This window comes from Pseudophryne corroboree, chromosome 1, assembly GCF_028390025.1.
Source record: "Pseudophryne corroboree isolate aPseCor3 chromosome 1, aPseCor3.hap2, whole genome shotgun sequence".
Classification (NCBI taxonomy): Eukaryota; Metazoa; Chordata; class Amphibia; order Anura; family Myobatrachidae; genus Pseudophryne; species Pseudophryne corroboree.
The window spans coordinates 554738146-554765916 of record NC_086444.1 but is presented as its reverse complement, the minus strand read 5'-3'; the positions used below and the strand labels follow the sequence as shown (position 1 = coordinate 554765916).

At 41.8% G+C, this 27771-nt stretch overlaps 1 long non-coding RNA gene across 2 annotated transcripts in view; it reads right to left on the bottom strand.

The window, feature by feature from the left end:
• Positions 1-1237: 1237 nt before the first annotated feature.
• The window catches only part of LOC134898895 (uncharacterized), a 43426-nt gene continuing 16892 nt past the window's right edge, over positions 1238-27771 (bottom strand). The window contains exon 3 of one of the 2 annotated variants that reach the window (XR_010172595.1): positions 1238-2825. This is a non-coding gene — a long non-coding RNA (uncharacterized LOC134898895). Of the gene's footprint in view, positions 2826-5724; positions 6518-27771 lie in introns of those variants that run through there. The other variant, XR_010172589.1, reaches the window with a different exon arrangement.

The following is a 27771-nucleotide window of genomic DNA, read 5'->3' as shown; positions in this document are numbered from 1 at the left end:
TTAAATGTTCCCTGAAAACTCACCTCTTCAGACAAGCCTACCAAATTCCAGATCCACCCACATAACCTTCAGTGCTTCCCTATCTAATTACAGCCTCTCTGTACAGTACATATTACCTCACATATTTTGTCTTTCTTTACTCTCACACACTCCTGACCCTTGGCCAACATTGATGGGTCAGGATAATATGATATAATCTATTAAGAGAACCTAGCAATCTGGTAGACCATTATGCAATAGGTAGCATCTATCCTTGTGTATCAATGCCTATTTCCATATAGATTGTAAGCTTGCGAGCAGGGCCTTCCTAGCTCTATGTCTGTCTGTTTTTGCCCAGTTTCGTTCTATTACTGATGTTCTAAATGTAAAGCGCAACAGAATATGCTGCGCTGTATAAGAAACTATTAATAAATGATAAATAAGACTGACACCAGGATCCCGACTGACTGCATCCCAATCGTAAGTATGGCGGGGAGGGTTCGGGTTAGGCTGCTGGGGGGGAGTTAGGTTTAGGCACGTCAGTGACGTCACAGCTCCAGCACCCAGCAGGGCACGCTATCTGTTCATTTGTTCACTATACATTGATAGGGATCTGATATATAAGGTATTGTTTGGATGACTGTTTTACGTTCTTGATAAAAATTTGCCAGGACTGAAACATTGTTTGAGCTCTTTTGTAGATGTACTGCACAATTACAGTATTAGAATTACAAGAGTATTATAATATATTATATTTGCTAATACATGTACTGGCACACACAGGTAGAAGATGTGTGGGTGCGGTGGTGGTATGATGGTGTGTGTGTGTGTGTGTGTGTGTGTGTGTGTGTGTGTGTGTGTGTGTGTGTGTGTGTGTGTGTGTATGTGTGTGTTAAGGGGGGTGAGGGGGGCCCTACAGAGATGTCAGTGTACCGGGCCCCAAGCTTTCTGTTGCCGGCCCTGAATGGGGGAGGGGGGTGTTACAGTTCCAGGACAGGTTCATTTGCTGCATTTCTAAGTAATCATAGTTTAGAACCAGTTATTATAGCAATGGTCGGGTATCGGGTTTATTCCCTGCATCAGAACAAAATGTATAGAAAGAATAATCTGGATTACTGGATTACAGAATATTAACAGAATATTTAATATGAAATGCAGATACAATTTCCCCATTCACCAAGTTTAAACTCTTTTCATGCAGACACAAAATAGTACAATCTAAAAATTCTGTAAACTGCAACTGATATTAGTATGTTTATTTCTTTGTATTTATTACAATAATAATACGCTTTACCACATTGTATAATATATTAATGTACTTTCTAACAAAAACATTAACAAGCTATGCAAATTAATTAGGAGGTGACTTTTGTTATTGGCTTTACTTATTATAAAGTCATGGGGATTTTCCAAGGAGACAAAAAAGAGGGAGATTCAATTCTTTTCTCCCCTTTTCCCACCCATTCTGTTTCTGCCCTCAGGGGCGTGGTATCATTATTTCAGCTCGCTACCTCCGTAGTATGGAGGCACCCAACCCTTTACACAGCTAAATCTGATCACTATGGGCGCAATATGCGCAATAACGGAGATCATTTTAGAAGGAAATTGGGCGTGATATGTCATTTGAATCTCACCCAATATGTTGTTTGGGTTCTAATTTACTATAGACCTTATTCAGAGATGGACGCAGATAGTAGCATACGCAGCCAGATCTGCGTCCATATCCTCACATGCTGGGGGCCACCCAGCACAGGGCAAGGCCTCCCAGCATGTGTAGCGCCACCTCACGATGCGTCCACAATTAAGTTGCGGACACATTGAAGTAAGGTTGGCCCTGGCAGCGTGTCAGGTGGCCCCCCACCAAGTTTTAGAGTGTCATACGCAACCACCCTGAAAACGCTCCTGGAATGCCCCTGTTCAACCTGCCATGCCTCCCCAATGCCTCGTCGCTGCCTTGCAAATGCCCACCACTGTCAATCACACTGCGGCTGAATCTTTCCGAGATGTGGCTGCAATGTGTAAGGTCGCGCAGGTGCAATGCAGCCGCTGCGCAGTTTAATAAGGCATTAAATATGTAATTTGTGTGCTCCTCCAGGCAACTGAATCTGAGCGTACAGTGTCCCTGACAGTGCAGCCACGGGGCATACATACAGGACACGAGTCACGACTAGGAATCATCTATTGTACTTTGCTGGGAATGCAAAACAGCAGCCTGCTGACTACCTTCAAACCAATTAAGTAAAAACTATAATCTTTCCAAAAATGTGGTATTTTCAGTACAGCATAAATAGTACAACATCCATCACATTATCTACAAGGTCTGCTGTGCTATCAAACATACATTTACAAATGGTTTGCCGATCTGTGCTCACTAGACCGACCACCATGCTTTGTGAGTTATTGGTTGGCACCATGACTAATTATACCATAAATCTAATCCAATAACTGCATCAGTCAAGCAATGCATATAGCAAATTCATGAACAGGACTTGGGGAAAAAAGTTTGATACTTTATTGCATTTACAAAATTGAGATACATGAATTTCGGAAGTAATTAAAAAAAAATGAATCAATAATATTTGCAGAAAATCTAAACTAAAACTGAAATTAGAATGTGTGCAATAGACATCGCAGAATTCCTATTCAAATTTTCAGTAGTACACAAAAATAAAAAAAATCCTGTGTTTTGCTGGCACTGGTAGAAAAGAAAGATGGCAACATATTAGCATAGCAGGCTTCCAGTATCACAGCTATGCCAACATCTTGCCTTCTCTCCAGCTCTATTCACAAGTGATAAATATTCCGTTGACTCTTTGGGTAGTGATGTGATCAGGAACCATCTAAAGCTGCAAGAGACAGAGAAATAATTAAACAAACTGTCACTGAAGACACAAAGCCTCAAGATTAAGTATTAGTATCAACAGACAAGGGAATGGTAAAGAATGTAACTGGAGGCACAGTGTAACATAGTCCTAGGTAAACAGCAGACAAAAGCTAGTCAGGTGCTGGTAGGAGGGCTTCCTGTGACCAGTTGTGACTCATTTTAAAAGCCATTTGGTATACAGTATGAACAAATGCTGGTACAAGACTCATTGGAATGTTTAGGTCATACATTTGACATTTGCCACGAATGTAACAATCTGCGAATGCCATCACATCATTCATACAAAAGCTTGGCACACACTGACCGACATATCGGCCATTCATTTGAACGGCCGATATATCGATAGCCCGTTAGCAGGTATGTACCAGCGATATGTGTATGCTGTTCACAGACCTCTCGCGTTGGCTGTGAAGCACAGCTGATGGCTGATATATTTGCAGATATATCAGGAAATCTGGCTCTGTGTACTGTACACTTGCTGCAGGAACCGCCAGTGACGGACATCTCAACTGAGCAGGTATATTAAAATGCACTTACCAATCGTCAGATAGGTTGGTGAATCTGCCAAATGGGGGGTGCACCCAGCATAAGTGTCTTCTAGAGGTACCATGACCATCAGAGCAGACAAAACAGTCCACACAGAGATGTTCTTCACCTAATTCAATCATTAAAAAAAACCTGACAGTTTCTTGATAGTTTTTGGAAAAAGTATTAGCCATATAAGTGGTAGCAGATGTTTCTGGACATATGCCCACTGTGGATAGGCCGCATCTTCAGGAGGTGTGCAATACGTATTAATTCATGCCTTTACTGTAAGAAAATTGTAAATGCCGACCGGGTTACATTGTGACAAGCCCAGCTTGGCATAAACTTATGCTTGCTATTCCTTTTGTATGGAGGTGTGGATGAAGCCCATACTGTTTGTCCCGAGATTACCAGAAACCAGTTCAGACCACAAGAAAAGGCAATGAATAGATTTTGGGGGCAGGAAGAGGCATGTTTCATTAATGTATTTTAACTATAACATTAATGTGGAGACATCAAGATACCTTGAAGCGTATTCTTGACTCTACTGCACACTTAGATAGAATTTTCAGTTGCAGGATCTTAAACTATGTGTAACTCAAAAGGTACGTTAGGCCTCACTTTTGCAGGCACATTTCACGTATATGTTCTTTAAATGAGGACCATCGCAGCCATTGTCCAACTATATTTTCTATTTGCTTCAAATGCAATCTAAAATAGCCTTGGCAGACAGTGACGAGGAACAGGAACAATTCTGGACTCATATACGTATGTGCCCAGAAGCCAATTCAATTGACTTGTTCAATAGTGTTTTCAATCTGGACGAGCTTGAGAAACATTTGTTTACAAAATATAAAATAGCTCTTGCAAGTTCTTCCAAAACTTGATCAATTTATTTAGCATGTTTATTTATTTAGCTTTGCCAATATACAAACTTTGTAACAAATAATGTAAGCATTCCCTAACCATGTATTATTTAGGTGACACTGGTGAGAGAACTTGTAAGCAGTTGTATAACCAGCTTTTGACATTATTTGTATTCAAATTTTATCAATAATTAATGCAGACTTTACATCAATATCCCCCACACATACACTACAGAATTAGTGTATTAAGCAATACAACTAGAACTCTGTGATCACTGTAAAGAAAACAGAACATCCTAGTGATCACCATATAGTAAACAGGGCAGCCCAGTGACTGACATACAATGCAGTCATGATGCCCTTGTCCTCTGATATGCGCAGCTTTTAGCATTTTTTCAGCAAGGAGAGTTGTCATTCCTCACGCGCCTCCCCCAGCTATGCCACTGCTTCTGTGCCCCATCAACTGCTACTGTAATATGTGGTTTATAAACTGTAGTGCACAGTATATCCTTTGTATCTTAACACCACAAACTATAACAAAATTCCATTAAAATTGTTTTAAAGAAAAGTACCACACTTCTTGATGTGGTATTATTGTTTCCATGCTATACATTTCCACATGTGAAGAAAATGACCACAATTTTTTATTTACAAGGATGCACTTCTTTATTGTTGCTCTGAAAAAAATGCTATTTTCATTGTAGTCAGTCTTTACTTTTCAGCCCACCACAAGCTTACTAAGAGAAGAATTCAATTGGGCGCGATGGCTTGCAAGGTCAAAAACCTCCTTGTGTACCCCATGCCCAATTTTACCATGGGTATGCTGTGCTTTCAGCGCTAAAAAAAAATAGAGTCACCCGGTCTCCGCAGCTCCTGATGGTCTCACCCTATCTTTACACTAGGGCTGCTGGGCAGTGCAAGGGCTGCTGGGAGATGTAGTTATCTCACTGGCCAGCTCTGAGGGAGGATACACTACACGGGGTGTGGGGGGGGGGGTCACAAACACACCAAAGGTCACACTCACAGGACACTACATACTTACACTACCGCAGAAGACCCAGCTTACGACATTAGATGCGGAAACACTGCTTCGGAAGATGAATAATTACAGACTTAATTAGTGAGGGTGCCAGAGCAAGTCCTGGTGAGTTTTCCTAAAATGTCATGCTCTGGGGGTGCATGAAAAAGATGCTGTGATGTCTATGTCCTCTAATTGAATAGTAAAACCCTGCGGGTGTGGGAAAAGCCCGCACAGCTTTTTTTTAAAAAAATTCCTGCTGACAACTGAATGCGCAAAAATAGGCGCATGGTATAACTAAAAAGAAAAAAAAATCTTTGCACTGGGCTTATGCACAATGCATTGAGTGGTAATTTATGAAGAAAACATGTTATCATTGCTAATTATATAGTAAATCAAAATTTCAAAATTAGGATAGTAATTTCACCTACAAATGATACATCTAGAGAGAAACAGCTTTCAGTGCAGCTATTTATTTTTATCATCTTATGACGTTCAGATTGCTTTCTATATGGATAGGATTTTCAAGGGAAAATTGTATTTCTCTGAAGTAAAAGGACTTTTCTTTCGGGAAAAAGTTTTTTTAACGTCTGACTTTGTGTTGACTGCAAAGCTGTTTACTGTTTTATGTAAGCTTGTGGAAATGTAGGGTTATTTATGAAACAGCGGCGTTGACTGCTGAATTTGAAAGGGCAATAAGAACAATGTAAATGCAGAGGACCTTTGAGAGCACAGACGGGCCCTGGGTACTGGGGGTATGCCAAGACTGAGAAGGCATGGTCCTTCCCATAAAAAATGTTACAAAATATTATGTGCTCAGCACAGTGTTGGTTCTTTTGCGGGGAAAGGGCGGGCAAACAGTGCGATCACCCTCACCTGTAATGTGGGGTATATACACTTAGCAAACATTCCCTGTTACACCGTGCAGCCACTCAATGCTGTCCCAACAGCGCCATTATTATTGTTGCCATTGGACCCGATTCTTTGTGAACCAGCAGTCACCCTGGTCCTGCAGCTACCGCAGGCTCCCTAACCAAGATAGTGCCGCTTTAACTCCGAACCTGCACCTGCGCACTCCCATCCATCCATTAACTGCGGGTCTGTGAATTCATGGTGCTGCACTCGGTTGCACAGCGGAGGGTTCAGCGAGGCTGCTGCCACTTCCTTCAGCAGCTGACCCTGGCCCACGCTGGCCCCTCCAATGTCCTGGGTAAGTAGTACCCACTGCCATCTCTCTCGGCGCCCCTGTAAATGCAAGCCAGACATTTATTTTTTATTTCTTTTGATTGCTATTTTAAATCCATAAGTCAAAGCCACTTAATATCTGTCAAAAAGAATTTTCACAAATTGTCCCTTACTGTGTCTAATGTTTATATTTAGTGCAGTTGATTATTAATAATAATTAAAACATTTTTTAGACATTTTTTATTGTTCTGCACTCAGGGCTGTTTTTTCATATGGGCTGAATGAGCAGTTACTCAAGGGCCCCAGGTGTTTAAGGGCTCTAGGCTGACAGCTGAGGGTCCCATTTTTCCAGGGGTACCAGATTTTTTAAAATTGGCCCTGAGGAACCGGAGATATCTGACTCCCCATCCAAGCCTGTTAATTGTTCTTCCCAGTGAGATATCTCAGGTTCTGTCTGACTTAAAGTTTTTCTGATGGTATACACCAAAAGCTGGGACTCTCCCCTTTCAGTGGATACTGGCAGCTTGTCTTTACTATGCCCAGAACCAGAGACATCTTCCTTCCAGCAGCTGGACCCTGCTCCAGCTCCACACACCTGGTATACAGTTTTATATTTTCGATGGTGGATTGCTCTGGCTCCTGAACATGATCCCCAAGTCCCGAGTACCTCGTGAAAGGTAGTACTCTAGTTTTCTATCCAATTGAAAGCTAAGAACTTTATTTCCAGGAACTGGAGATATCTGCAGTCAAGCAAGCTGCCCTCCCACCAGAAAATGATAAATATTAAGCCCACTCCACTATCCACCCATCCACTGCATATTAAACACACCCTGCCTCCTCATTCAGCCCAATGCCCCCTTCTGCAGTTTAGTGTTCTCCCTCTCGCCTCATCTCTCACCATCTGTGCTGTAAAGGAGTAAGTCGCAGAAATTACTCCTCCAGGTCTTACATGCTGAGCGGACGACAGAACACCTCCTACCACCCGCAGGAAAATATATCTGCCGCTGATAGCACCCCCCACGCCTATCATTGGAGGATGGGTAGGGAGCCCAGTGCATTGCTTTGCCCAGGGGCCTACACTGCTTCTAAGATGGCCCTGTCTGCACTTTGCCTTGCCTATACTGTGAAACAGGTTTAACAACAGATTTCTGACACTGATAAATTAACTTTGCTAGAATGCAGTATAATCTGACTTAAAAGCTATCACCATACACAATATTTCTGAAGCAGTTAACTATTTTTGTTACAAACAATATAATTTCCCACGTATAGCTACATGCTAATGTAATAATGATACGGCATAAACCTAGTAATGATTAGCTATTTATGTCTACAACAGCACAGTGTATTATGGCTGCATGTCTCATATACTGTGCGTATATGTATATTGGAGAGCACACCATCCACTTCAATTTCTGCACTAACAACAGATCTCTAGTACGGGGTAGTAAGTTAGTAACCTCTTACGAGATCTGGAGACCACTGTGATGGTTAATGACACATACTGTATATAATAATCATTTATGAAGATTATACCCACTTAACCAGTTTTGTCTTGGCCTCTTGATTACATTTTTATTCAACCAATGAATTTATTCCACCACCATCCCGTTATTTGTATGATTACTTATATAAGAAAATATTGTACAAGCACCTGGCTATAGCATACCTCCCAACTTTGTTGTAGAAGAAAGAGGGACCCCCGCCGGGGAAAGGGGTGTGGCCTCAAGAAAGGGGCGTGGCTTCACTGGAGTGCCGCTGTCACGGGCCACATCCCCGGTTTTCGTCACTGAGGGGGCATGCCCAGCACTCTGTGAGCTGCTGGCATGCCCCCTCTCCCTCTGACTCTAGTGAATAGACGCTGTGCGCATGTGCACAACGTCTAGTCACCGCTGCTCTGCTAAGCATGGCAGCGAGAAACAGAGCCCCCCAACTGCCCCCCCACCGCGGAACACTGCGGCCAAAAAACGCGACTGCCCCGCGACAATCGGGGACAGTTGGGAGGTATGCTATAGTATGCTCCTGATGTACTGTAGGTGTAACTCAGGGACGTGTGGTGAGGTAAATGGCAGGCGAGGCACTGGCTAGTACCAGAGCCAGATTTACACACTATATTGGAGGTCAAGGGTTCATGTGGGCATTATACGCAGGTGCAGCAATATAAACTACTGGAAATTTGGTGAGATGTGCGGAAAAGATAGACACCTCACCTGCCATAGATATTTTACTTCAGAGATTTGACTATAAAAAAATGATTAGAATAATGCAAAAAATATATTTCTAATATATTCATTGTATTTTTCATATACTTTATATAGTCAAAACACTGGCTTATATGTTAGTAAGAGAGGAAAGGCTCTGCCACACCTGCCCCATCTCACCGCACGTCACTAGTAACTGTTTTGCAATGGAGAACAAAGCTGTTCAATAGAGATGAGCGCCTGAAATTTTTCGGGTTTTGTGTTTTGGTTTTGGGTTCGGTTCCGCGGCCGTGTTTTGGGTTCGAACGCGTTTTGGCAAAACCTCACCGAATTATTTTTGTCGGATTCGGGTGTGTTTTGGATTCGGGTGTTTTTTTCCAAAAACACTAAAAAACAGCTTAAATCATAGAATTTGGGGGTCATTTTGATCCCAAAGTATTATTAACCTCAAAAACCATAATTTACACTCATTTTCAGTCTATTCTGAATACCTCACACCTCACAATATTATTTTTAGTCCTAAAATTTGCACCGAGGTCGCTGTGTGAGTAAGATAAGCGACCCTAGTGGCCGACACAAACACCGGGCCCATCTAGGAGTGGCACTGCAGTGTCACGCAGGATGTCTCTTCCAAAAAACCCTCCCCAAACAGCACATGACGCAAAGAAAAAAAGAGGCGCAATGAGGTAGCTGACTGTGTGAGTAAGATTAGCGACCCTAGTGGCCGACACAAACACCGGGCCCATCTAGGAGTGGCACTGCAGTGTCACGCAGGATGGCCCTTCCAAAAAACCCTCCCCAAACAGCACATGACGCAAAGAAAAAAAGAGGCGCAATGAGGTAGCTGACTGTGTGAGTAAGATTAGCGACCCTAGTGGCCGACACAAACACCGGGCACATCTAGGAGTGGCACTGCAGTGTCACGCAGGATGTCCCTTCCAAAAAACCCTCCCCAAACAGCACATGACGCAAAGAAAAAAAGAGGCGCAATGAGGTAGCTGTGTGAGTAAGATTAGCGACCCTAGTGGCCGACACAAACACCGGGCACATCTAGGAGTGGCACTGCAGTGTCACGCAGGATGTCCCTTCCAAAAAACCCTCCCCAAACAGCACATGACGCAAAGAAAAAAAGAGGCGCAATGAGGTAGCTGTGTGAGTAAGATTAGCGACCCTAGTGGCCGACACAAACACCGGGCCCATCTAGGAGTGGCACTGCAGTGTCACGCAGGATGTCCCTTCCAAAAAACCCTCCCCAATCAGCACATGATGCAAAGAAAAAGAAAAGAAAAAAGAGGTGCAAGATGGAATTACCTTGGGCCCTCCCACCCACCCTTATGTTGTATAAACAAAACAGGACATGCACACTTTAACCAACCCATCATTTCAGTGACAGGGTCTGCCACACGACTGTGACTGATATGACGGGTTGGTTTGGACCCCCCCAAAAAAGAAGCAATTAATCTCTCCTTGCACAAACTGGCTCTACAGAGGCAAGATGTCCACCTCATCTTCACCCTCCGATATATCACCGTGTACATCCCCCTCCTCACAGATTATCAATTCGTCCCCACTGGAATCCACCATCTCAGCTCCCTGTGTACTTTGTGGAGGCAATTGCTGCTGGTCAATGTCTCCGCGGAGGAATTGATTATAATTCATTTTAATGAACATCATCTTCTCCACATTTTCTGGATGTAACCTCGTACGCCGATTGCTGACAAGGTGAGCGGCGGCACTAAACACTCTTTCGGAGTACACACTTGTGGGAGGGCAACTTAGGTAGAATAAAGCCAGTTTGTGCAAGGGCCTCCAAATTGCCTCTTTTTCCTGCCAGTATAAGTACGGACTGTGTGACGTGCCTACTTGGATGCGGTCACTCATATAATCCTCCACCATTCTATCAATGTTGAGAGAATCATATGCAGTGACAGTAGACGACATGTCCGTAATCGTTGTCAGGTCCTTCAGTCCGGACCAGATGTCAGCATCAGCAGTCGCTCCAGACTGCCCTGCATCACCGCCAGCGGGTGGGCTCGGAATTCTGAGCCTTTTCCTCGCACCCCCAGTTGCGGGAGAATGTGAAGGAGGAGATGTTGACAGGTCGCGTTCCGCTTGACTTGACAATTTTGTCACCAGCAGGTCTTTCAACCCCAGCAGACCTGTGTCTGCCGGAAAGAGAGATCCAAGGTAGGCTTTAAATCTAGGATCGAGCACGGTGGCCAAAATGTAGTGCTCTGATTTCAACAGATTGACCACCCGTGAATCCTTGTTAAGCGAATTAAGGGCTGCATCCACAAGTCCCACATGCCTAGCGGAATCGCTCCGTGTTAGCTCCTCCTTCAATGCCTCCAGCTTCTTCTGCAAAAGCCTGATGAGGGGAATGACCTGACTCAGGCTGGCAGTGTCTGAACTGACTTCACGTGTGGCAAGTTCAAAGGGCATCAGAACCTTGCACAACGTTGAAATCATTCTCCACTGCACTTGAGACAGGTGCATTCCACCTACTATATCGTGCTCAATTGTATAGGCTTGAATGGCCTTTTGCTGCTCCTCCAACCTCTGAAGCATATAGAGGGTTGAATTCCACCTCGTTACCACTTCTTGCTTCAGATGATGGCAGGGCAGGTTCAGTAGTTTTTGGTGGTGCTCCAGTTTTCTGTACGTGGTGCCTGTACGCCGAAAGTGTCCCGCAATTCTTCTGGCCACCGACAGCATCTCTTGCACGCCCCTGTCGTTTTTTAAAAAATTCTGCACCACCAAATTCAAGGTATGTGCAAAACATGGGACGTGCTGGAATTGGCCCAGATTTAATGCACACACAATATTGCTGGCGTTGTCCGATGCCACAAATCCACAGGAGAGTCCAATTGGGGTAAGCCATTCCGCGATGATCTTCCTCAGTTGCCGTAAGAGGTTTTCCGCTGTGTGCGTATTCTGGAAAGCGGTGATACAAAGCGTAGCCTGCCTAGGAAAGAGTTGGCGTTTGCGAGATGCTGCTACTGGTGCCGCCGCTGCTGTTCTTGCGGCGGGAGTCCATACATCTACCCAGTGGGCTGTCACAGTCATATAGTCCTGACCCTGCCCTGCTCCACTTGTCCACATGTCCGTGGTTAAGTGGACATTGGGTACAGCTGCATTTTTTAGGACACTGGTGACTCTTTTTCTGAGGTCTGTGTACATTTTCGGTATCGCCTGCCTAGAGAAATGGAACCTAGATGGTATTTGGTACCGGGGACACAGTACCTCCAACAAGTCTCTAGTTGGCTCTGCAGTAATGATGGATACCGGAACCACGTTTCTCACCACCCAGGATGCCAAGGCCTCAGTTATCCGCTTTGCAGTAGGATGACTGCTGTGATATTTCATCTTCCTCGCAAAGGACTGTTGAACAGTCAATTGCTTACTGGAAGTAGTACAAGTGGGCTTACGACTTCCCCTCTGGGATGACCATCGACTCCCAGCGGCAACAACAGCAGCGCCAGCAGCAGTAGGCGTTACACGCAAGGATGCATCGGAGGAATCCCAGGCAGGAGAGGACTCGTCAGACTTGCCAGTGACATGGCCTGCAGGACTATTGGCATTCCTGGGGAAGGAGGAAATTGACACTGAGGGAGTTGGTGGGGTGGTTTGCGTGAGCTTGGTTACAAGAGGAAGGGATTTACTGGTCAGTGGACTGCTTCCGCTGTCACCCAAAGTTTTTGAACTTGTCACTGACTTATTATGAATGCGCTGCAGGTGACGTATAAGGGAGGATGTTCCGAGGTGGTTAACGTCCTTACCCCTACTTATTACAGCTTGACAAAGGGAACACACGGCTTGACACCTGTTGTCCGCATTTCTGGTGAAATACCTCCACACCGAAGAGCTGATTTTTTTGGTATTTTCACCTGGCATGTCAACGGCCATATTCCTCCCACGGACAACAGGTGTCTCCCCGGGTGCCTGACTTAAACAAACCACCTCACCATCAGAATCCTCCTGGTCAATTTCCTCCCCAGCGCCAGCAACACCCATATCCTCCTCATCCTGGTGTACTTCAACACTGACATCTTCAATCTGACTATCAGGAACTGGACTGCGGGTGCTCCTTCCAGCACTTGCAGGGGGCGTGCAAATGGTGGAAGGCGCATGCTCTTCACGTCCAGTGTTGGGAAGGTCAGGCATCGCAACCGACACAATTGGACTCTCCTTGTGGATTTGGGATTTCAAAGAACGCACAGTTCTTTGCGGTGCTTTTGCCAGCTTGAGTCTTTTCAGTTTTCTAGCGAGAGGCTGAGTGCTTCCATCCTCATGTGAAGCTGAACCACTAGCCATGAACATAGGCCAGGGCCTCAGCCGTTCCTTGCCACTCCGTGTGGTAAATGGCATATTGGCAAGTTTACGCTTCTCCTCCGACAATTTTATTTTAGGTTTTGGAGTCCTTTTTTTTCTGATATTTGGTGTTTTGGATTTGACATGCTCTGTACTATGACATTGGGCATCGGCCTTGGCAGACGACGTTGCTGGCATTTCATCGTCTCGGCCATGACTAGTGGCAGCAGCTTCAGCACGAGGTGGAAGTGGATCTTGATCTTTCCCTAATTTTGGAACCTCAACTTTTTTGTTCTCCATATTTTATAGGCAGAACTAAAAGGCACCTCAGGTAAACAATGGAGATGGATGGATTGGATACTAGTATACAATTATGGACGGACTGCCACGGTTAGGTGGTATAAAAAAACCACGGTTAGGTGGTATATAATACAATTATGGATGGACGGACTGCCTGCCGAGTGCCGACACAGAGGTAGCCACAGCCGTGAACTACCGCACTGTACACTGGTTGATAAAGAGATAGTAGTATACTCGTAACAACTAGTATGACGACGGTATAAAGAATGAAAAAAAAACCACGGTTAGGTGGTATATAATACAATTATGGTTGGACGGACTGCCTGCCGAGTGCCGACACAGAGGTAGCCACAGCCGTGAACTACCGCACTGTACACTGGTTGATAAAGAGATAGTAGTATACTCGTAACAACTAGTATGACGACGGTATAAAGAATGAAAAAAAAACCACGGTTAGGTGGTATATAATACAATTATGGTTGGACGGACTGCCTGCCGAGTGCCGACACAGAGGTAGCCACAGCCGTGAACTACCGCACTGTACACTGGTTGATAAAGAGATAGTAGTATACTCGTAACAACTAGTATGACGACGGTATAAAGAATGAAAAAAAAACCACGGTTAGGTGGTATATATTATAATACAATTATGGATGGACGGACTGCCTGCCGAGTGCCGACACAGAGGTAGCCACAGCCGTGAACTACCGCACTGTACTGTGTCTGCTGCTAATATAGACTGGTTGATAAAGAGATAGTATACAATACTACTAATATACTGGTGGTCAGGCACTGGTCACCACTAGTCACACTGGCAGTGGCACTCCTGCAGCAAAAGTGTGCACTGTTTAATTTTAATATAATATTATTTATCATGTACTCCTGGCTCCTGCTATAACAACCTGCAGTGCTCCCCAGTCTCCCCCACAATTATAAGCTTTATATACAATACATTGATGTGCAGCACACTGGGCTGAGCAGTGCACACAGACTGAGTCACTGTGTGACTGTGTATCGTTTTTTTCAGGCAGAGAACGGATATATTAAATAAAACAAACAACTGCACTGTCTCTGGTGGTCACTGGTCACTGTGGTCGTCAGTCACTAAACTCTGTCTGCACTCTCTTCTAATCTACAGTATCACAGCAATCTCTCTCTCTCTTCTAAATCTAATCTAAATGGAGAGGACGCCAGCCACGTCCTCTCCCTATCAATCTCAATGCACGTGTGAAAATGGCGGCGACGCGCGGCTCCTTATATAGAATCCGAGTCTCGCGAGAATCCGACAGCGTCATGATGACGTTCGGGCGCGCTCGGGTTAACCGAGCAAGGCGGGAAGATCCGAGTCGCTCGGACCCGTGAAAAAAAAAGTGAAGTTCGTGCGGGTTCGGATTCAAAGAAACCGAACCCGCTCATCTCTACTGTTCAATGCCATGAGCACACTTGTGACTCACTGTACTATACATATCTGCAAATACAGTAAATGCAAATTAAAATATGTGCCAGTCCTGATATTTTATGTTCAGGATTTTTATCAAACATAGTAAGAGTGGAAAGACCAATATGTTCCGAGAAACAGTGGCGTCACAAGCCGGGTGCGGTCCGCACCCGAGCGTGACGCCTAGAAGGGGTGACACCAATCTGTGGGCTCCTCCGCAATGACAGGAGCCAGGTGCTGCAGTGTGAAATTCTGCACCAGCACCGGGTTGCTGTCATAGAAGAGGAGCCGACAGCGCTGCAAACAGTCTCCGGGGGCAGCTCAGTAAAGCTCTATATTTCCGGAGATGCTGGGCACGCCCCTGGAGTGACGACCTGCGAGGCCACGCCCCCTTTCTTTTGCAGCCGCGAGGGTGCCTCAGGCGCGCTGGCATATTAAGGGTGCGCACCGGGTGTCACTACACCTGGTGACGCCTCTGCCAAGAAAACCATAATAATTTAAAGTGATAGTGGGGAAAATATAACTTTACACAATGCTCAATGGTAGCTTTTTCAATTGAACAAGCTAAAACCATGCTGCACTGCAGGTGGGGCAGATGTAACGTGCAGAGATTAAGGCCAGGATCTAATAAGAGCCATTAATGCGGGTGGGAAATGATCGCACCATGGGGGTAATTCCAAGTTGATCGCAGCAGGAATTTTGTTAGCAGTTGGGCAAAACCATGTGCACTGCAGGGGAGGCAGATATAACATGTGTAGAGAGAGCAAGATTTGGGTGGGTTATTTTGTTTCTGTGCAGGGTAAATACTGGCTGCTTTATTTTTACACTGCAATTTAGATTGCAGATTGAACACACCACACCCAAATCTAACTCTCTCTGCAGATGTTATATCTGCCCCCCCTGCAGTGCACATGGTTTTGCCCAACTGCTAACAACATTCCTGCTGTGATCAACTTGGAATTACCCCCCATATCAGACATTACAAATGTGCATCTATTTCCCGGAACTTGTGCAATGTAATGCTGTGTATCTATTTCCCGGCTTCAGTGTACCAGATCCGAGGTGTCATGGTATTTAGACTAGAAAATGTGTCTTTTAGTATAGGTGGACCACAGTGTCAGAGAAAGTCACCCATATTCCCACAAAAGTCCCATGATTAAAGCAACACACCCCCTAAATAATCCCCAGTCCTCCAGGATTCACAAGCATTTTATACTGATTTAAATTATATGAGCATGGCTATCTTCAGAGTGTAATTGCGAGTACATCTAATTATGTTACAGTGTTTGGCTGGAATACACTGTAGCATATCATTTTGCATGCAGATACAGTTGCTATTGTATACAGAATTTAGGCATGTTGCATATAATTTTAAACATTATTTCGTTGTGAATAGGATGCACAAGCAGCTCCTGCTGTTTAAAATGATATGCTGTATGCCTATATTCTGTGTGTAATAGCAACTGTATTTGCATACAAAATGTATTCCAGCCAAACACTGTACACATCGTTTTACAAAGAATATACATGGTTTTGTGCTGACATCAATGTATAAGATGTTTATTCTTGAGTGAATGTACGCAATGTTGTGTTTGCAGCTATGCGTACAATGGGAGTGGGCTATATTTGCAATGGGGTTGTAGTATACACAGATGCGATTGTGGGTTTGTCTAGATGTCTTCTAAGATTTGCGATTGCTAACGCAAACAGTGCATTCTGTCACAATTGCAATCTGTGCTGAATGAAGCCCTGTGTGTGGGAAGGCATAGGCAAAAGCAGGGGGGGTTTCCTGTTTCCCAGAAACCCCTTTCCTCTTGGACAGCAGCTCAAATTATGACAACAATAGTAAAGTGATTACAAGAGCTGTTTCTATAAAGTGTTTCAGTATTCACACTCACACCGATACCCAGTTGAAATACAGTCTGCTGACCTCTTTTCTTACCGCACAATTGTTCTTCCTTTTTTGTTCTCTTTTGAAACATCGCTACTGTAACTTCTTAGGGGTAGGGTCCTCTCTACCCAAGTGTCATATGTTGGCTATCTATACATCTTATTTGCCCACTAAAGTACTACACCAAATTCTTTGTCTGAACCCTATGCTGATTTCTTCATACATACAGAATTTGTAATTGGTTTCTTTGTATCACAAGTCTAGTGTAATGCTTAATTTAATTTGTATATGTATTGTTTAAATGTGCTAATGTATATGAAACATACCTGCCTACTTTTGAAAAAGCATTTCAGGGAGATTGTGAAAGTCACACCTATCAGCGCAGATGTGTACTGCTACATCATAATGCCCACAGTTGCAGAGTCCCTTACATTTAATGCCCACAGTAGTAATGCCCCTTATACACGTACTGCTCATATTAGTAGTGACCCTTAGACACATAATGCTCACAGTAGTAGTGCCCCTTACACATAATGCCCACAGTAGAAGTCCTGCTTACACACATAATGTCCACAGTAGTAGTGCCCCTTACACATACTGCCCACATTAGTAGTGACCCTTACACATATAATGCTTATAGTAGTAGTGGCCCTAACACATAATGCCCACAGTAATAGTCCTGCTTACACACATAATGCCCACAGTAGTAGTGCCCATTATACAAATAATGCCCTTAGTAGTGCCACTTACACACATAATGCCCACAGTAGTAGTGCTCCTTACACATAATTCCTACAGTAGTGCCACTTATACACATAATGCCCTTAGTAGTAGTGCCACTTACACACATAATGCCCACAGTAGTATTGCCCATTATACACATGACAATATTAGTAGTGCAGAACTCAGGAGCGAGCTACAGCTGGAGGGAAGGAGCCACTGGGTGTCTACTGATAACAAAATATCAGTTGGCACCTGGCAAATGGAGAAGATAGCAGGCAGTATGGCGTGCTGGCAGTCAAAGCATACTTTCAGCACTGGTGTCTAGTGAAGCAGGCAGGCAGTGATGGGTGAGGTGATTACCCTATTGTGTACCGGGTAGTGATGTTGTAAGAAAGCAGTTTTGGGGATATGTGGTGGTCCACGTCTATGCTGATAAAGGCTGGGAGGGACTGAGGCAGTATAAGATATGGGATGTGTTACTGAGTATAGGGAGTTCTGTAAAATTAAAAAGAGACAGGAGCTTTGCCACCTGTAAAGATGATGGAGTGACTAAAAGGGAGTAATAGGATAGGGAATTGGGTATGGATAAGGTGAAGAGTAGCCCTGTGAAAGACGGGGGGAGAGTGGAAGAGGTGGTGCACAGCGGGCTTGGGTAGAAGATGGTAAGATGGAACATGGGATAAAGGGTTAAGAAAAGTGTTGGGAGAGGACAGAAATGTGCAGAGATCAGAGAAGGGGGAGATAAGAGAAGAAGCAGAGGAGAGAAGAAAAAGCAAAACACGGACACCAGCGTTATGGATAGCGATGTTTACAGCACTTTTGTATGCAGGTTTTAATAAGGAATGGTAAACTTTCCCTAACTTATCCTATCAATTAGAGTGGGAGCTATAGGAGTTGGCGGGGCCTGCCAGAGGGAACGGGACCAGCAGAAGGGCGGGGCCTTAGCTACTAGAGGGCTGCTGAAGCAGGAAAGAAACTTCCTATCTACAGCAGCAGCACTTGGGGATCGGCACTGAAGCACCTTGACCCTGCAGCTCTGCTGCTGCCTGGAAGCAATTTGACAGGCGCAGAAACAGTGGATAGAGCGGGGAGAGTTCCTCTGCAGCCTGGCGCCTCCCTGCATTGCTTAACACGTTGATATATATTTATTAAATAATGGCTTAGTGTTCTAAAATAATTTACCTTATTCATTTAATAGGATTCATTTTCCACGTGTTAGCGACGTGTTAAATTAATCATGAAACATTATTTATAGGTTAGTGCAGTGTAGGCCAGGCACATCAGGGAGCAGGAAACCATCCTGGACCCAGTTTACACAGGGTCCAGGACCATCTCTTGCTCCTTGCTGTGCCTGGCCTACACTAGAGAGGACAGAGAGATTGTGTGCATAGGAGGAACAGCAGAGTGTGGGACTGCAGCAGAGGTTGCAATTGGACCTGGAGTTCACTGGGGATAGTGATGAAATAGATTTTTACTGGGGCTACAGTCCAATAAAATCTCTCACTGCTTATAATACAGCTAACATAAACTGTAATTGTACCTATCCTACAATACAGCCACGGGTGTTACAATGTTTTTAGGTTGGGGGGCAAGATATAATTTAATTTTGCATTGGGGGGCCAAAGTATAATGTCATTATCCCAACCCAATTCCCTATCCTATTAGTATTACGAGGAAGGGGGGAGGATGAAAGGGGAGCTGAGGGGGAAGAGGAGAGGAACATATAAAGTGGAAGATGAGAAGGGCACAGGGATGGTCCCAGAAGAGGGGCCAGCCCACAGTAAATAGCCAGACACTGTAGGGGCTGGAGCTGGATGCAGGGCAGAGAAGGGCGCTGGAGACAAGCAGTGAGGAGGGAGTAGGTGGAGCAGCAGGAAGAGGATTATCTCCATCGTGAGACTGCCCCTGTGACCTGCGACCAGGTACATAGACTGGCGTCTTTCAAATATTTGGAGGGGAGCGAGCCGGCCCTTGCCCCCTCCCTCTCCAAGTTCCGACACCTTTGAATGCAGCTAACATCTAATTTGCGGACACAGGGCTTAATATTCCATTATTGTGCTACAAAATGACAGCCGAAATACTTTGTAAAAAAATGTTAAGTATATTATATTTGATCCTGTTGCAATAACATCATGTAATATTGTGCAACTAATGGTAATGACATTACTGTTTTATATTATAGCAAGAGAAACCTGCTGCATTCGAACAGAACCATTGCACAAGTTCCAACTTAGGCATCTGATCCAAAGATATACCCATATGATAGTGCAGGCATAAGAATGATTACATAATGAACATAACATTCTGGCTCCTGCAATACGTATGTAAGTAAAAGAAAACAACATCTGTTATACAATTCAGCATAGGGACTGGTGCAGAATTGGTGGCATGGTGGGTATAAATGAATCCAAAGAGATGTTCACAGATAGTGTATTTACACATCATCAGCATGATATGTGCCGAGTCATCCTCATCTCGTCATCACTTGCAGATGCAAGATTATCGTTCTAACAGTCATACATCCGCTAACATGCTATTATGCATGGGTTGCATTTGCTTAACATCCATCTTAACCCATTTTGGCCCAGGTGAGTAGTTTTCTACCCATATTTTATATTTTGAGATTTTTTTTGTGGGATGGCTAATATTGACCCAATTAAGAAAAATCTGGTGGAATTTTTTTTCTCGATATAGTGATAAAATATTGAAGTGCTGGGTAGAAAACTGCCCACCTGGGCCGAAATGGGGGGAATGCCCTTACCTTTTCCAAATTCCTCCTCGCCGGTCAAAGGGTTTGAAGCCTGCAAAATGTGCATATGTGTGCGCTGACTTTCAGAGCATGCACAGTGTGAATTCACACAATATGTGCTGCGCAAACTGGCATACTCACTCTCCATAAGAGCATAGTCAAAAACATCTGTTACATATGCCTTGGTGACAGGAACACTGTATAATGCTCTGAAATGAGGAAATAGTGTTACTTCCCACCTTATGTCTGTCTGAGGAAGAATAAGGGGTCTAATTCAGAGTTGATTGCCGCAGCAAATTTGTTAGCAGTTGGGCAAAACCATGGGGGTAATTCAAACCTGATCGCTAGGCACCGTTTTCGTACAGCGGGTGATCAGGGTTAAACTGTGCATGCGTATGCACTGCAATGCACAGGTGCATCGCACGGGTACAAAGCGGATCGCTGGTCAGCGATGGGTTTGTTCGAAGAAAACATTCGCACGGGCGTTCGCAAGGAGATTGACAGGAAGAGGGTGTTTGTGGGAGTGGTTGGAAAAACGCAGGCGTATCCAAACGTTTGCAGGGAGGGTACCTGACATCATTTCCGGTCCTGGACATGCTGATGTGATCGCAGCAGCTGAGTAAGTCCTGGGCTGCGCAGAGACTGCACAAGATTTGTTTGTACAGCTCTGCTACACATGCGTTTGCACACTTGCACAGCAAAAATACACTGCCCCCTGTAGGCGGTGACTATCTGATAGCAGGGCTGCAAAAATCGCTTGCTAGCGATCAAGTCTGAATTAGGACCCATGTGCACTGCAGGGGGGAAGATATAACATGTGCAGAGAGAGTTAGATTTGGGTGAGGTGTGTTCAAACTGAAATCTTAATTGCAGTGTAAAAATAAAGCAGCCAGTATTTACCCTGCACAGAAACAAAATAACCCACCCAAATCTAACTCTCTCTGCAAATGTTATATCTGCCCCCCCCCCCCCCCCCTGCAGTGCACATGGTTTTGCCCAACTGCTGACAAATTTGCCACTGCAATCAACTCTGAATTACCCCCAATATTTTGTAATTTACAATCCTTGTTGACAGGAACGTAATATCAGTCCCTGATCCATACTGGTTGAACAATAAAATGTATTATTGAATGAAGCCATATAGACACATAACATGTAATAAAATATTGCAGATCTAAACATGTAGATTAAAACAAATATGAATTACAGGTTGAGTCTCCCATATCTGAGATATTACGGTATCTGAAATGATTTGAGCTCCACTGAGATAGTGACACCTTAGCTTTCTGATGGCTCAATGTACACAAACTTTGTTTCATGCACACAAATAGTACATTGTATAAAATGACCTTCAGGGTATGTATGTAAGATACATGTGTAACATAACCAGAAAAAAGTAAGTAGATTGAAGCGCTGTCAATTACACATTTAATAATTAAAAAATGCACAATAAAAACACAATTCAAATTACAATTATTTCATTAAACTACCGTTTTTAATTGTCATTACAAGGTTTATTTGCTCATTATTTTTCATCCTCAAAGAGGGGAAGGATTATCATTAATTCATGTTAAAAAGTATATGGATAACGTTAAGTTGTTGTTAAACAGAAGTTGCTTAATGAAAAATAATAGGTTAATTATCAAAGACACAAGTTGTTTTTTGTTTTTTTTGCTATAATATGACATACTATTAGTATTATTTGGTATTTTTTGCTCTTCCTGCCCATTACATTCTCTTTAGCAATATGTTTTCATATATGAGAACTCATTTTATAGCTTTGTTTATAGTAAAACCTTAACAGTGGTACTTTTATCACCATAGTCAGATAGGCTACATGAGTGCTCACTCTTAATTTAAGAAAGTTGAGGTAAAATATTCACTTGCGTATAGTGAGTGTTGACAAACATCATTGTCTCACATAACATTTACCCTAAGAACCGTGGACTGTTATAACAAATACTGAGAGCATGTGAGCACCTCTTGCTAGTTCTGACGGCATACTAAAACCTTAATAAACTGCAAGAACAGTAACACAACAAAAACAAACATTTTCCATCATATATTTTACCTATGGTCCAATGGAATGTATGTTAAATAGGACTGTCCATAGTCACAACTCTGACAGATTCCTGAGCTTCTAGACTAATGAGGTCCCTTAATACATAAATTTAGCATAGTTTTTACAAAAAGTGAAACTTACTAACAAAGATCAAAGTTTTACTGTCACATAAGTCCATCTTCGTTGCAACATCACTGATTTATCATAAGCCTTCCATTTGAAATTGCTTTCCCTTTTCAGTATAATTAGAAATCTAATCCAGGTATAGGAAGAAATCTAATACATATGTGTATAAATAAATTTAGTTCCGCTGTCTCTTTTAATTTTTAAATTAATTTAAAATATAAACTGGTTCAGACAAAAAGCAAGCAAGGCACCTACACAAACACAAAAACGCATATAAAAACGAAAAAAAAAAATTAAATGCTAATATATGATCCTAATGAAAATATATTTTAGTTGCAAGTACAATCACACATACAACTATTTAACACTTAAACTCATATTAATAAAGGAGCTGCTTTCTTGTTAACTGATCTTGTTTTAAAGTACAAACAGAAAGATAAGAAGTAACCAGTAGCAAAGTACCTTCTTTTGAATCTGATCTGAGCAAAGCATTTCATTAAAGTACAATAGTGACAAGCCACGTACTAACATTTCAAATATTGACAGCTTAACTGCAATTCACTGTATGATATTCCCAGTGTTTACAAAATTATAAAAAATATTGTATAAAATTACCATCAAGTTATGTGTGTAAGGTGTACATGAAACATTTATGCAGTCTGTGCTTGGAATTTGGTCCAGTCCCCAAGATATATTATTATGGTATGCAAATATTCCTATATACTGAAAAATCTGATATCCAAAATAATTATGGTCCAAAGCATTTTCTATATGGGATACTCAACTTGCCTGCGTGCGTGCGTGCGTGCGTGCGTGCGTGCGTGTGTGTGTGTGTGTGTGGATAGATAGACAGACAGACAGACAGACAGACAGACAGACTGACAGACAGACAGACAGACAGACAGACAGACAGACAGACAGACAGACAGACAGACAGACAGATAGATAGATAGATAGATAGATAGATAGATAGATAGATAGATAGATAGATAGACAGACAGATGGCTTCGGAACACCTACGATTTTCGCCGTTTCTGTTGCTAATTGAAATCAGTTGAAATACAGGTTTGAATTTTTCCCACCACTGAACCTGTGTAAAACAAATCTAAATGTGCCCCAAATTAAAGGGATATTATGGCAAGTGGCAACCTATACAGTGTGTGAGTGTATATACAGTACAGATAGATAGATATATATATATATATATATATAAATCCAAGAATAGATCCGGCACTCAAATAGTCAAAAGAACAATCACCTGTGTGCCATTGCAAAAATCCACACATCCACTAAAGTTCAGAATGGTCCACATTTAGAACGGGCAAGGCACTACAGGACTTTTTCAATGAAATAATTTAATGTAAACATGAAAATCAGTACATCACCATGAGCACTTATGATGATTAAGTGCTCATGGTGATGTACTGATTTTCATGTTTACATTAAATTATTTCATTGAAAAAGTCCTGTAGTGCCTTGCCCGTTCTAAATGTGGACCATTCTGAACTTTAGTGGATATATATATATATATATATACTGAATATAGAAAGAGCACTAGCAAGTAACCTTGGTTTGACCTATGAAACGCTTTCCTTATTTTTCGTTAATGTTCTCCTCTGTATCAGTTGCCTGTTAAGTAAAAAAATGTTATCTGGCCTTTGTTTGATTTTACCACCAGTTTACAGCATTGTGACTGACATACAGATGGTAGACATAAGGTAAACATTTAGAAATATTGATTGCACCATTCTTAACTACTCAGACACCAGCAATTCTTTACAACGATGTTGAAAGTCTACAACTAACAAAACTTTACTGAAGCAGAAATGTAATTAATGTTTTCTTTATTTATGTATTATAAATAGATTGTGGGAAAGGATAAATATTACACTTTAAGCATGTGGTCTTGTATTATTCCTTAAAAATTTACCATTATTAAATCTTAGCAAAGGTAAGTAGTAGTGTCACTCTATGGAAGCTAGCAGTCTGTAGAGCTATCTCCTCTGAAAATAAACTTTTACTGGGTTTTTTTTTTCAGGATATGCATATATTATTTATACCTGCATACATAAACTATTTTTTTAACATTAACAACATTTTATAAACACTACAAACATTTTATCACTTTTGCCAGAAAGTCTGCAAAATAAGCTGTTACACTGTGAAAGTGTATGTGATCTACTTTACCTTGTATATATTATCCAAGCTGACATTATAAAACTGCATTCCCCAGCGTGATAATATATTAAATTTACAACATTGTATATTTTAGAATTTTTTAAAAAATACACATACGGATAAATGGTCATGCTCAGTACATTTGTACAGTACGTCATTACATACAGGTACAGTATATTGCCCTCACTCCCATACCTTATGTGGTGTAAGCTAGTAGACCAAGCACGTATAAAATTATGGGACACAAGAAAGTTAAAAGAAGATTTTATATTTTGCTGTTTGTTAGAACAATGTAAATATTCTATTATGTTGCAATAGCTATATGATAGTAATATAATCTCTTGATTTAGATTGCCATTTGGGTTATTTCTGTTGCATATTGCTATAGCCAATTAAAAGCAAAGATTCATATATCATTTAGTTGTGCATCAGATGTTAATTCCATTCAAGTGTATTTTTAAGGAAATAAAACAAACATATGACTGACTGACATGATCGGAGTGTCATAAATACAGTAAATAGTCTGCCCCCTATTTCATGCTCCGCTAAACCAAAAACTTCAATTATTGCTTTTTAAATATGGAATAATTATTGTTTGATTTTTTTGAACAATTATTGTCTGAATATTAGTGGTGGAAGGTGAACCACACAAAGAAACTATAATTACAGCTAATGGCGAGGAAAGAATAAGCTGCTCAAGTCAGAAAACAAAGTAGGGCACCAAACTTTTAGGCTGATTAATACATTAATTTTTATATGAAAAATAAAAACATAACAATATTATTATTAATATTGATGAAATACACGTTATAACAATAAATACTTTTAAAGAGCCAGGGGAAAAAATGTGCGGAAATACGGCCCCTCTTGGCTTTCTTCCTAGGGGTATAAGAGCCCTACCATCAAATGATCACTCATACTGAATTTGGCAGTCTAGATTATCTCAAGCCCCCTTACTGTATTTACATAGGTATGTATAACGTGCCTGTGTGTGTTTGTGTATGTATATATGTGTGTGTGTGTGTGTGTGTGTGTGTGTGTGTGTGTATGTTGCATGAGTATGTAAAGCTAGCATAACTTAGATGTATCCTAATGATAACTATATGCTGTGAACCATTAACAGAACATGTGTTATTTTGTAGTTAGTATTATTATTGTTTCTATGTTCTATGATGTTTGATTTTAAGCCAAGATCAAAGATCAAAAGTAAAACTTACTATGCAAAAAAATCTACAACTCATTATGTAATAGAAAAATAGAGTGTGCAATCCTTTGAATATTACTGTACATATAATGATTTAAATAATCTTTGACTATAGAAAACATATTAATTATTTCCCAATCTGCACCAAATTCTGACATACTCATACTATACATATTACTGCAATATGGATCTCCAAAACTTACCCTACAATGTAACATGAACTTCCATGTTCTGTCACACTGAAGTCATATATACATTCTTGATAAGTTTCTGTTCAATGAGTCGTCTTAGTGCAACCCTGTACATGGTGTAGCTGTTATACCTGTCAGCATGAATAAGAAAGAGGAAGCTATCTGGGCGGGAGCTCTGCTCAGATGTGAGGGCTTGGGAACAGCTTGATAAAAAAGGGAGTGAATAAAGTACTGTGCACTTTGCAGACCTGCATGAATGTGCTTTCCGGAAGTAAGCATGTGAGGAGAGGTATATAATAAAAGCTGTTTCATGCATACACTACTATTTTAGAAAACAAGAACTCACCACCAAAAATGAATTAGTAGTTTTCTCAAATGTAACTTATTCAGTCCTGTTCCTATCCGCACAGTGCCTGTTAATCACTGACAGTTTGCTGCTGACCTGCATGCTACATCATTGTACATGTCCAGCGCAAGTACGAACGTTGGTACTTTGCGGCATACGCCGCAGCATCAGTACCTGAATCAGGCCCACTATGCCTTATATTGACTTGAAACTTGTTTTTAGAAAATGCAGTATTTTGTTAAAAAAATGTATACTATTATTATTATTATTATTATTATTATTATTATTATTATTCTTTGACATAAAGTACCAATAACAAACTTTATAGTTTGAGGGTGATTAAACAAAGTCCCTATTTGGCAAAGTATTTCAGTTCTTAAACATGAGGAAACTAAAGATTCAGCATATTTGAAGCATCACAGCTATGTAGGAAAGACTTAATGGAGAGTATAAGTCAATTATCATCTCCAATAATGCCCAACTTTTACAACATCACATTGTAGAGAGCAAGCTATTGCTCTTTATAGAAAACCTATCTTAAATAACGCCATCTGGAAGTGGCGATATATGAAAAAAATCCTTATTTCTCTCAGAAAACTTCAGAGACAGATGATTATTTTCCCATCAGTCCCTGTAGCGGTCGTTATGAGTTACCAAGTTACCGTAAACTTGAGGTTACAAAACCCACTTGCTTAGTTCTTTGCTTATAACAACCCCCTTTCCTGGAGTTACAATCATTCATTGGTACTCAATGGCTGCCAATACTTAAACTCTTAAGGTGCATACACACTTAGCGGTATAGTAAACTATATCGCTAATTTTTCTCCTCCTAAGTGATATAGTTTACTATATCGTCTAGTGTGTATGTAGCCGACGATGAGCATTGCGCAGCCCCATGGGTCGTTAATGACCCTCGGTCTTGGCTGTGCAAGCATCTCAATTTGGACACATTGTCCAAAGCTGCATATTCCAGCCGACTGCGGCATGATGTCACTGTGTGGTATCGCTAGCAATATTGCACAGTGTGTATGCCCGCCATCAGGCGGCCCGGCCCAGGAGGGGAAACACTAGGTGATATCACTCACCAAGCACATCACCTTGTGTGTACCCACCTTTGGTAGTGTAAGCTCAAGATCACAGGCACATACATATAAATGGAACAAGACACATCTGTAACTACTAGGTAAATGCCTTGTATAGAAATATTACACAAATTCTTTCAAGCAACATACATTTTTCATAAATGTTTTACTGGATAATTCTCTTTAAATAAGAAATATATTCTACAGTAGAGATATGAATAGATAAGTAGCAACAGGTTTTCTGCATGCCATGAATAAATAAAAATGCCTTGTAGATAAATACAGCACAGTTATTTCCAATAGTACAAGTATATTTTACAGTAGCTATTTGCAAACATATCACATCATAGGTAATTTGCAAGGCAGAAAGCTATTGAGTAGATCTCCAGATTACTCCAGATTAATTGCACTATAATGAAATGTCACACAGTTCTTTTCAATAGGTACAAATCATTGGTTGTGTAGCAAGATACCTTGCTAATATTCTACAGAATCCAGACTAGCTTTACCAT